Genomic DNA, 9,354 nt, shown 5'->3' on the forward strand with positions numbered 1-9,354 from the left:
CTTCGACAAGAATGACTCCCATACTTTCTTGTAATCCATTGGGATCCCGGATTTGTCATAACATCAAGCACTTGTTGAAGAATATCCCAATTGATATTGTTCATCATAGGGTAGTACTCATCTTCCTCAACATCAGGTAAATTAAACAAATCATTGATGGACTTAGAAGTAAGAGATACCTTTTTCTTTCGAACGATGACTTCAGTAGCATCTTGTGTAGTCAAACTAGCATAGACTTCTCGAACTAGTTCATCATCGGGAAGTGAACGAGCATCATAGAATCGTTCCCACTTGAGAGCATTGATTATCTTTCTAATCGGCATAGGGACAACCATCACATGATTTATTATCTTTCTAATTAGCATAGCATCTAGTTCTTTTGTGAGACATGGTATTTTCTCAAAAATTCGATAAAGTTTCTGCTTGCAGAGGCAAAAGAGAAATCGACAAAAGAAGGTGAAACTTGTTTCGGCAAACCTTGCAACGGCGAAGGAGTTGTGGCGATGACGACAACGTGTGGCAGTAATGGTGGTATGCGGCAGTGATAACGGCTATGTGCGGTAGCGACGTCGATGCTTCAACAGTTCTTTTGTGGCGACACTAGGTAGTTTCGGCCAAAGAAAAGAAAAGGGCTAGAGATTCCTTTCGGGATTTGAGGCTAGTGGCACAAAAAAAGAGATTTTAAGGAATTTTAGGGTGTAAGCAAATTACTTTGAGGGATATGAAAATTTAGTAGAATGGAGAGGGGTTTATATAGGGAAAAATTAGGGCAACATGTAACAAAAATTTAGCTAAATTAAAGTTACTTGGGTGGCAAGTAATGGGCAAGGGTTAAAATTTTCCCTCATTTTTGCTATCTTGTGCCTCAAACTCAGACTGTATCTCACTAAAAAAACTTATTAGTGCTTGGGCCAAATTTGACCCCCTTTATTAACATAAAATTTAAAACTTAACAAAATAATTTAAACTAGAAAAATATTTTAAAACCTAATTAGAAGATTTCTTCTTAACAAATTACATTAAATTAATTCCCAGGAAAGGTTGAAGGGGTCACAGCAGTCCCGCTTAAGTTCCAATCTCCTTAGATAGAATTAATTAAATGTACTTAATTTAAGAAAATAAATTATAATTATTTATTTATTTACAAGATGAGTTTATGAAAAATCAAGGGTTCGTTAATTTGAACGATGATTCAACTTGCTCAACTTTAGCATCCCAGTAGTGTTTAAGATGTTGATCATTAACTTTAAACGTACCTCCGTAATTGTCGTACAATTCAATAGCTCCATAAGGATAAACTCAGTGGATGGTATAAGGTCCTTTCCATCGGGATTTCAGCTTCCTAGGAAATAACTTCAGCCTTGAATTAAACAACAACACCTTCTGACCTTCTTTAAACTCATGAGGTTGTATATGACTATCATGCCATCTCTTTGATCTTTGTTTACACATTTTGGCGTTCTCATAGGAAAACAACCTCAGCTCTTCCAACTCATCAAGTTGTAACATCCTTCTCTCACCGGCTTACTTAAGATCAAAATTTAACTACTTCAAAGCCCAGTGACCTTTATTCTCCAATTCAAATGGCAAATAACATGCATTTTCAAAGACTAACCGATAAGGAGTCATTCCTAACGGAGCCCTGAATGCTGTTCGATAGGCCCATAATGCATCATTGAGCCTTCGAGACCAATCTTTTCTGTTAGGGTGTACTACCTTTTCAAGGATACCTTTGATTTCAGGGTTCACTCTTTCAACTTGTCCATTAGACTGGGAGTGATAGGTAGTAGCAATCTTGTGCTTCACATCATATTTGTCAAGCAACCACTTAAGCCATTTGTTCACAAAGTGAGAAGCTTCATCACTAATAATAGATCTTGGTGTCCCAAATCGTGTAAACACATGCTTATGTAGGAATCACATGACTACCTTAGCATCATTTGTAGGGTATGCTTCAGCTTCAACCCACTTGGATACATAGTCCACAGCAACTAAGATGTATTCGTTTCCATATGAAGAAGGAAATAGGCCGAAGAAGTCAATGCCCTATATGTTGAACAATTCAATCTCCAAAATGTTTGTCAAGGGCATCTCATTCCTCCTTGATATATTTCCGATTCTTTGGCACTTATCACAGTTCTTCACAGAAGCGTAAGCATCTTTAAATAGTGTAGGCCAAAAGAAACCTGCTTGCAAAATCTTTGCCGCAGTACGTGAACCACCGAAGTGTTCCCCTTTTGGAGATGAATGGAAATGATATAAGATCTCAGCAATTTCACTTTTAGCTATACACTTTCGGATTATATTATCTGCACATTGTTTAAACAAAAATGAATCCTCCCAAAAATAATACCGACAATCATGAAGGAATTTATTCCTTTGTTGGTATGTCATTTCTCAAGGAATTATTCCACATGCAAGATAATAGGAAAAATCAACAAAATAGGGTATTTCATGAATTCAACTTACCTCAAATAAGTGCTCATTTGGGAAATTCTCATTGATAGGCACACCAGACTGGGTTACCTTATCTTGCTCCAACCTCGACAGATGATCAGCTACTTGATTGTCGACACCTTTTCGATCTTGGATCTCAAGGTCAAATTCTTGGAGTAAAAGTATCCAACAAATTAGCCTGGTTTTGCATCTCTCTTCGTGAGCAGGTATTTAATGGCCGCATGGTCAGTAAATACTGTAAATTTGCTACCTATAAGATATGAACGGAATTTGCCAAAAGTAAAAACTATAGCAAATTGTTCCTTTTCAGTTACCGTATAATTGAGTTGGAATCCCGTCAAGGTTCTACTTGCATAGTAAATGGGGTGGAATACTTTATTTCTTCTTTGACCCATTACAGCTCCAACAGCATAATCACTTGTATCGCATATCAACTCAAAAGGTGAGTTCCAATTAGGTGTAACGATTATTGGGGCTATAATTAACCGATTCTTTAGATCTTCAAAAGCTTCCAAACATGCTTTGCTGAAATTGAACACTGCATCTTTCTCTAACAACAAACATGGCTTAGAAATTTTCGAGAAATCCTTGATAAACCTTCGGTAAAAGCCGACATGGCTGAAGAAACTTTTGACTCCTTTCACATTAATTGGGCCAATAATTTTTCAATTACGTCCACCTTTTTTTTTCAACTTCAATTCCTTTCTTTGAGATCTTGTGACCTAAGGCAATTCCTTCATTGACCATAAAATGACATTTTTCCCAATTAAGGACAAGATTCGTCTCTTCGCATCTCTTCAGTACCTTAGCCAAATTACTCAAACAGATATCATAAGTGTTACCAAAAATAGAAAAATCATCCATGAAAACCTCGACGAAATTTTCGACCATATCAGCAAATATTGCCACCATGCATTGTTGAAAAGTTGCAGGTGCATTGCATAAACCAAAAGGCATTCGCCTAAAAGCAAACTTACCATACGGACAAGTAAAGGTTGTTTTATGTTGGTCCTCTGGGGCTACAACTATTTGGTTATATCCCAAATAGCCATCTAAAAAACAATAGAATTCATTACCTGCCAGTCGATCTAACATCTGATCCATAAAAGGCAACGAAAAATGGTCCTTCCGAGTGGCTTTTTTTAGCTTTCTGTAATCAATACAGATTCTCCAACTGGTAACAGTTCTTGTTGGAATTAACTCATTATGCTTATTTTCAATAATCGTGATCCCACCTTTCTTCGACACACACTTAACCGGACTTACCCACGAACTATCTGAAATAGGATAGATGATTCCTACATCTAACCATTTAATCACTTCCTTTCTCACAACTTCTTTCATAATAGGATTGAGCCTCCTTTGCCCATAAATCCAAGTTCTTTCACCTTCTTCTAAAATGATTTTATGCATGCAAAAAGAAGGGCTTATAACTCGAATGTCAGCTATGGTCCAACCAATTGCTTTATTAAATTTCTTTAGAACATCAATTAGTTGCTCCTCTTGATCTTTTGTCAGTTCCGCTAAAATAATCACAGGCAAAGTAGAACAATCACCTAAATACACATATTTCAAATGGGAAAGAAGTACCTTTATTTTGAGTTTAGGTGGTTCTTCAATTGACAACTTGGGTTGCAGAAATTCTCTGACTTCTATCTCTAACGGTTCAAACCGTGTGGATTGAATAAAATTTCTCGGATTGACTTCCATCAAAGCCATGTTTTCTTCACCTTCTTCATCCTCCAAATGGTCAAACTCTAAGGCTTTCTCCAGTGGATCTTACTCAAAATTTCTTTCCATAGAAACCAAGGTTTCTATCTCTTCCATAACTGAACACTCATCTGTCGGATCAGGAAATTTCATCGTTTTAAGAATGTTAAAAGTTACCTGATCATCTTGAACTCGCATGGTGAGTTCACCTTTCTGTACATCAATTAACGTTCTTCCTGTGGCTAGGAAAGGTCTCCTAAGGATGATCGACACTTCCTCGTTTGCTTCAAAATCTAAAATAAAAAAAATCAGTAGGAAAAATAAAATTATCAACTCTTACCAAAACATCCTCGATCTTTCCTTCGGGATCTGTTAAAAATTGATCCGCTAGTTGAAGCGTCATAGTTGTAGGTCTTACTTCACCTAGTCCTAAAATCTTGGAATTAGACTTAGGCATCAAGTTGATACTCGCTCCTAAGTCACACAAAGCTTTACTAGAGTAAGATTCATCAATGTTACAGGGTATAGTAAAGCTTCCTAGGTAAGATTCATCAATGTTACAGGGTATAGTAAAGCTTCCTAGGTCTTTCAATTTCGGTGGCAGTTTGTTTTGTAGGAACGCACTGCACTCCTTTGTCAAAGTAACAGTCTCATCTCACACAGTTGTTTTTTCTTGGACAGTATATCCTTCATAAACTTCACATAATTTAGCATTTGTTTTAAAGCCTTCACTAACAGAATATTGATGTGTAACTGCTTCAGAACATCCAAAAATTTCTTGAATTGCACCTCCTATTTCTACTTGTGCTGCTGCAATCTTTGCGGATATCGAGGTGATGGAACTTTCGGTTGAACCGGAAAACTTTTCTGAGTAGGTAAATTTGCATCCAAAGAAGATGTTAAAATATTTGAATTCACTAGGTCAGGGTTTACCTTATCAGACTTTACAGATTCTGATTTCTTTAGTGTAGGAACTTCAACAGCTGGTTGACTTTCCTCCTTTTCAACATGTTCATCATCGATATCAATCAATCGGGGTTCCAGAGTCTTTCCACTTTGCAATGCCATTGCCTTGATATGTTCTTTGCCTAAATTTCTTGGATTCTTAGTATCACTCGGCAAGGTTCCTTGCGGTCTATTATGAAGCTCTGTAGCTAACTGACCCATTTGGTTTTCCAAATTTTTCAGTGTTGCTGCTTGACTTTGGATCAAAGCATCATTCTTTGCTATGTACGCTTTCAACAAGTTCTCCAAACTGTTTGATGCCTCAGCTTGAGGTGGTTTTAGAGTTTGCTGATTAAACCCTTGAGATTGGTCGGGTCTTTGCTGTAATAAGTTATTGTTCGGTTCATTTCCTTGGTTGCTCCAAGAAAAGTTAGGATGATTACGCCGTGAAGGATTGTAGAAGTTGGACTAGGGTCCTTGTCCACTCCTACTTTGATATTGGTTCCCCACATAGTACACTGACTCGGGATTTGATGGAAAATTCTCAAAAGAATGACCTTCCCCACAATACACACAAGAAACTACTTCAAACGGACTTGGTGGCTGAGCTGCAAAATTATTAGTACTATTAGTAGTTAACTATTTTAACATAGAGGAAATAGACGATACCAAAGCTGATAACGAAGTGAGGGAGTCAACTTCATGAACTCCAGCTACACGTCTTCCTGAAGCTGTTCGATTTGTTGGCCATTGATAGTTATTACTCGCTACCCTCTTTATGATCTCATATGCCTCATTATAAGACTTAGTCAAAATTACACCATCGTGGAAGCATCTACCATCAATCTTGTATGTGCATTGAGACCATTATAGAATGTCTCCAACTGGATACAATGAGGAATCCCATGATGAAGACACTTACGAAGTAACTCCTTGAATCGCTCCCAAGCCTCATACAAAGACTCGTCATCTAGTTGCTGGAAAGTTGTGATCTCGTTTTTCAGCTTAGCGTTTTTGCTAGGTGGGAAATACTTAACTAAAAATCTCCCTGCTAATTCTTGCCATATAGATATGGAACTTGGTGGCAATGAATTGAGCCATGCTTGTGCTCGATCTCGCAATGAGTACGGAAATAACTTCAAGCTCAGTGCGTCTTCAGTCACACCGGCTATCTTAAATGAATCGCTCACCTCCATAAACAATCGAAGGTGGATATGTGGATCTTTCGTGGCATACCACTAAATAGGACCAGCATTTGTAGCATTTGAAACATCACTGGTTTTAATTCAAACTAGGTTGCCTCAATATCTGGCCTTCTAATTCCTGGGTTTAACACGCTAAAAAGTGGCACAGCATATTGTCTGATGCATCGATCCCTATCATCGGCAATAAGGATGGGATTTCATACATAATCAGCTTCATTACCTTGGTCTTGATTCTAATTTCTAAGGTCCATCTCGACTTGTCTTTGAGCTGTTCGTTCACGTCTTCTTTGTTTGAAAGTTTGTCAATATCAGGGTCTACAGGGAGTAAATCAATAATTCGATCTATGCTCATAACAACTCAGAAGAAATTCACAAGATAAAAAAGAATAAGTTAGTAATGTTAGAAATAAATCAAATTGAAAATAAATAATTTCACGAAAAAAATGACTATGGCAACAGTTGACAATACCCGGTAACGGCGCCAAAAACTTGTAACACTCGGGTTTGTGCAAGTGTACACAGTCGTTATCAAGTAATAAGTAAGTATCGAGTTATCGTCTCCAGAGGAATTGTATTTCTGCTAAGTCACTTAATTTGTAAAATTATATTAACAATTTGAAAAATAAAAACAAAATATAGTTGAGAAGTGGTATAAACTAGATCCAATGATCCCTAATGTAAATTATCCTAATATGCAGTCTATATGAATGAAATAGATTTTAGCAAAATTTAACACAATTTGCAAAAATTATAACATAAATAAACTAAGACAATTACTTTAGTTAAACTTAATTTCTTATCATCATGCTTAATAATATTCGGAAAAACATTCCATGGCAACTCGATCTTTCATGAGTTTGGAAACTAAATTAGGTCCTTTCGGAATCCTTTACATAGTAAATATGCATATTACCGATCCTTATTTATTAAGGGTTTCTTAGCATTCGTGTGAGGTAACAGGGATGTGTTAGGTTTGAAACAATTTAATCACACAAATCTAAAAACTATACAAATAACAGAGCTTGGTTAGGGTTGTTATGCAACCTACAATTTAATCGGGTTAGGATCTAAATTGAGCATGCACATTTCAATTATGCGTCCAGTAGCCGTCGTCTGGTTAGGATCGCTCAACTAATTCAGGTGTATTTCAATCACATATGAATGAAATACAGACTTGATTTTAATTGAAAACATGATCGATTGAGGCACAAACATTATAAGCATGAATCACATAAATATTATTTAATCAAAATAATCATCCTAACTTAAATAAAATTTAAGCTATCATTGTTGTAAACAAGAACATAGAGCTCATAGCAAACATCTTTAAATTAAATTAAAGAAAAGAAAGGTTAAACCCAATTCAGAGTGGCTGTCACCCAAGACTCTGGTTACGAGGCTCCTTCGCTTCTTTGCGTTTCTCCTTTGCTGAAAGTTCTCCAAGGTGGCCGACCAAGGGATCGTTAAGAGACTAATTTGCTAAAATCCTTATGCAAGGATGATAATAGGCATGACAGCTAAGAGAGTTGAGAGAGAGGATGAGAGATGAGAGGGATGAGGGATAAGGGATAAAGTGAGAAATGAGCTCTTATTTATAGGTGAGGTAAGGGAGCTAGTTTGCTAAAATTAGGAGTGTCCATCCTTTGAAACGTCCTCCAAGAGTGGCCGGCCATGAATTGAGGAAATGTGGGTGATGTTTCCTTGATTTTTGGTCAATTAGAATGCCAAAACAACTCAAGACTAAGACTCGGTCTCTAACAAATCTTCAGGTAAATCTCTGATTTCTTTAACTCTTTGGAACGACGAAAATGTGCAAGTGTACACAATCGCAACAAGTAATAAAGTGACAAGTAAATGTCAAGTTTTTGTACCCACAGGGACTGTAAAAAGGAATATTTATGAAATTAATGTTAAACACTTTGGTGAGGGAAAATATTTTGGTTTAAAGATGATTAAAAACTAAGGGTTAAAAACTAAGTAAAAGAAAATTAAAAATGAAAAGGTTCTAATGCACGATTTCAAATAAGGATTAATCAAGATGATATAATTATGTTGAATTAATTACATTCTTTTAACTTAGAATTATTAAACTTATGTTTATACTGCTACGAACATGGTAATTTTCTAACTACTGCTCATACATACTTATTAAATTAATCAATCTCTTGAACATTTTTCAATGTCAACCCAAGCGATTAATAAATATTCACAAGCATATAAAAGATCAAGTGAGGTAATAGAGTATTTCTATCTTGAAACAGTTTAATCATAATAATCTTACAAGTTATGCAAGGCATTGCCAAATACAATGCTAAATTAACTTCAGCTACCTTAGAAGAATAAACATGCACTGATTAAGTATTGTGTCAATTAATTACAATTTCAATACGATTTAATAATTAATTCATTAGTTATCTAACAATTAATATTTCAAGAATAACTTAGGCATGGTTTTACTTAATTAAGCATCTTACCGAGGCCTATAACAGCACAAGCACAATTTCAATAATTGAAGCAAGCAAAATATAATCAACCCAACACGGATTAAATTCAAGCTAAATTGATTAAAGTAACCATTTCAATAGCATAAATATTCATAAACATGTTTGTCAAAACAAAAATGGAATTTAAAGAGATAGGGAACAAGAAGCAAATCTGGTGTTTCTCCGTGGATTGACTGATTGCTTTGTTCTTCATTTTTCGTTTTCCTCGGCTATCAAGGTGGCTTTTGAATACTTTAATTGCTGCTCAACAATGGATGATGAGGACCTCTTTCCCAAGAGAAGAAATCGGCACTTGAACAAAAGGGGAAATGGAAAGGAAAAGTTGAGAGAAAGTGAGAGAGGAGAAGAGAGAATAAGAGTGTGAGGGATGAGTTGAATGATCAACAAGGGGTGACCTTTATTGCTGATTGTGGCTACTAAAAATAGCGAATTCCATCAGCCAAAGAGACCCCCCTTGGCTGGCCACACACATGGCAAAGTTGAGAGATTCAACTTTGCTAAAAATAGCCTGGGGCAAATCCATAAAGCCACAT

General features: G+C 36.2%; 1 non-coding gene across 1 annotated transcript; it reads left to right on the top strand.

The window, feature by feature from the left end:
• The first annotated feature begins 6,012 nt into the window (after positions 1 to 6,012).
• Positions 6,013 to 6,119, top strand: LOC121220626 (small nucleolar RNA R71). The gene has a single exon (XR_005917846.1). It is a non-coding gene; the product is annotated as a small nucleolar RNA R71 (small nucleolar RNA).
• Positions 6,120 to 9,354: the final 3,235 nt, after the last annotated feature.

Source organism: Gossypium hirsutum, chromosome D08 (genome assembly GCF_007990345.1).
Source record: "Gossypium hirsutum isolate 1008001.06 chromosome D08, Gossypium_hirsutum_v2.1, whole genome shotgun sequence".
In the NCBI taxonomy this organism is placed as follows: Eukaryota; Viridiplantae; Streptophyta; class Magnoliopsida; order Malvales; family Malvaceae; genus Gossypium; species Gossypium hirsutum.